This window comes from Triplophysa rosa, linkage group LG12 (genome assembly GCF_024868665.1).
Source record: "Triplophysa rosa linkage group LG12, Trosa_1v2, whole genome shotgun sequence".
Lineage (NCBI taxonomy): Eukaryota > Metazoa > Chordata > Actinopteri > Cypriniformes > Nemacheilidae > Triplophysa > Triplophysa rosa.
In genome coordinates, this window is record NC_079901.1 from 23,835,976 (window position 1) to 23,839,201 (window position 3,226).

At 37.3% G+C, this 3,226-nt stretch overlaps 1 protein-coding gene across 2 annotated transcripts in view; it reads left to right on the plus strand.

Annotated features, from left to right (window-relative positions):
• The window catches only part of fam168a (family with sequence similarity 168 member A), a 49,951-nt gene that overhangs the window by 32,327 nt on the left and 14,398 nt on the right, over window positions 1–3,226 (plus strand). The window lies entirely within an intron of this gene.

Below are 3,226 nucleotides of genomic sequence, written 5' to 3' on the forward strand. Positions count from 1 at the left end.
TTATTAAAACACATTTTCACAAAATTGTTATATACATACTGTATAATATTTAGTGAAATATATTGTCTACATGTTAATAAAATGTGTAGAAGATTTAAATGGTGTTGGTGTACGTTTTATTTTATTCAGAACTTTATTTAATCCATCAAACGTGTGTCATGCTCGATCACGCTCACTCTGATCTTCACTAGAAGGACGTCATGACCTTGATGTTGCATACTTGTGTTTGTGAGTGTGTGATCACAAATCATCACATCATCCGCTCAGAATCTGTCGAGAACATTTCCCTCTGACACATCAGCTCTCCCACACACACACACACATACGCATGTCGCACCTGCTGACAGTGTCCATGGGTGCCTGAAAAATATTCAAATGTCTTAATACTCAAGATTTATAGAACTGGAGTATTAAAAGCAAATGTCACATTGCCTCGTTCTTTTGATCTCATTCAGTACCTTAGATTGAACTGCTTTAATGTTATGTGATGATAAATTAGTCTTAAAATGTTTTAATTGTAATTCCCTTAAACCTACGGATGTTCAGGTGAGAGTAGATTCACTTTCAAACAAACAATTGAACCCGGGTTTAGGACAGCCAGGCTGGTTTTAAAAGCCTTTCACATGCCACTGAAAAAGATCAACCTTCATCTTATGCCTCGTTTCGGCCAATGATGATGTCTGACATGTCATGTGACCTCCCGTCTCAGTCTCACAATGGCAACATTGCTCTCGTGGTGTTTTTATCTGCACCAGTGAAATACATTATCTACCAGGCACCTTTTAAAAGGCAATTATGTGTTTATGCCCATCTAACAAACATGAGCAACAGGATATGATGTCATGCTCCATGAGTGTATCATGCATAATACATAATGCACTTAGTCACCATGCAATCAAACAGGAAAATTCTATGCGTTTTACACGGTGTTGCAGTGATTAGTATAAATGATTTATCCGTGCACACCATTGTTTTTAAACAATTCATTTGCACTTGTAATCTTTCATCAAAAAACATAAAGCTCCTCTCCCCCTCTCAACAACAACTCTTCACCACGTGACGTCAGCAACAGAAAAGAGGTAGGACTATACTGACTGTCCAATGGCCAGCCATTTTTAGCCATCCCCTCCAGGTCCAACTTACAACAAACCAATCAAGAAGGGAAGGGCAAAATGAAGCCCCGCCCTACATTTTTTTTCTAATTTCGCTCTGATACACGTCACGATACGGAAAAGAAGTCAATCGCAACTTCTGTTTCATAGTGACTTTAAAGTCAAATAGGGCTGCCACTAACGACTATTTTTATATCGACTAATCTATCGACTAATTTATTGAATATTCTAAATGACAAATTTTTCATTGTTAAATTACAAAGATAGACGTTTTACAGAAAAATATATGCTTTTTGTAATTTATTGATAAATGCAGAACGACAAGCAGCAATGAGTCTTTTTATTTTTAAAAAGCTAAATATAAATAGTCAAAAGAAAATAATTAAAAGCTAACTGTTTGGACTGTTTAGTGCAAATGAACGAAGCCTCAATACAAATTACAACGGAACACAGAAATGAAATATAATTCATTTGTATTTTTGTGCATGTTGGAACTGCAAAACAAATGCAACAAAAATCACTATATATTAGGCTAAAATGTGGCATTTTCAGAAATTAATACTGAGTTTCTTAATCCAAAATATGCGTTTGAGTGAAAGGGTACAGAACAAAAAGCATTAAAAGCTCAAGCAAAGCGAACGAAAACCCGTTAATGAAGCAGACTGGCCACAATACCTAATATAGAGAACATACATGAACACTCGAGTTAGCATATGATCATATGTATTGTTTTTCACATACTTTGGAGAGTCAAATTCAATCATATATAAATGCGCGGAAGAAAGTCAAGGTGATGCGATCATGGGAAAACATGTCGGATGTCGCACAGGGAGGTTTTCAGGAATATCCAAAAATAAAAATATTTTTTTCGTTAAAATACTATTCTGTAACATCTTGTCTGTCATGTCTGAAAACATCTTGGCAAAATGTGCTTGTTTATTTCTGAAAAACAGCGATTTATAGTGCCAAGTTGATGTTTAGGGCATGCCGGCAGAGGTGAAATAAATCGCCCACATCTTTCCCTCCACAAAAAACACTACAAAGACAGTTCACATATCAAAGATGCGGGAGTTTACCCCGGTGGGCTGCTGCTCATGTGAGCTGCCTCCGTAACGCAAACGCGACACATACACGGGATGATCAAAAGTTCAGAGATATGCTCATCATAAACAACGGAAAACTTGCTTCACTACTTACTAATTTGCTGTTTTCTTCAGGGTAAAGCTAACTAGTCTCCTTTATAGTGATGCAGTGCTTTTGGTGCTCCTAACACAGCTCGCATTCTTTAAGTGTGCATTAATATAAAGATAAATAGTTTCTTACTTCTGGAATAATTTACCAATAACAATCACTCAGTTAACTCTTAACTCTTATTTTCCAAAAGATTTAACAATTATTGCATGCATGAACAAAAAGCGCATGACCTTGAAAAAAAACAAGGAAAAGTGAACATATTGGCTGCCTTGCGTTTGACAAAACGGAATATAACTCCAAGCTTGCCCATCTATATCAGTAAATAGATCGACAGACTTGATGGTTCAGCAGAATATCCAGTCATGACTTAAGAGTCGCTAAATGTGTGGTCTAGTGGCCATTAGGTGTTCTTTTCTGATGGACAAAGACTGGAATCGGTTCCGAAATTTAGAAGGTAAAATGATATAAAACGACTGGTCGATCAAAAATATTGATGTCGACTAATTATCAACGTCGACGCAGTCGATTATATCGACCAATCGCGACAGCCCTAAAGTCAAATTGAAATTAGCCTGGAAATCTCATTGCTGTAAATATGTTCTCATTATTAGAGCAGAATGACCTTGTGAGAATGTGTGCGGCCACATACTGTATGTAGAATCTTGTTTGGATTTGTGTGTTGTATTGTGTATGTGTGTGATGGACGGGAGGAATTATTTTGGTTTACCTATGGTTTGATGTTTCATCAGTGATATAACTCTTTTGCTCTCTCACTCACTCTCTCTCTCTCTCTCTCTCTCTCTCACTCGCTCTCACTCACACTCTCACTCACTCACTCTCTCTCACTCACTCTCTCTCACTCACTCACTCACTCACTCACTCACTCACTCACTCACTCTCTCTCTCTCTCTCTCTCTCTC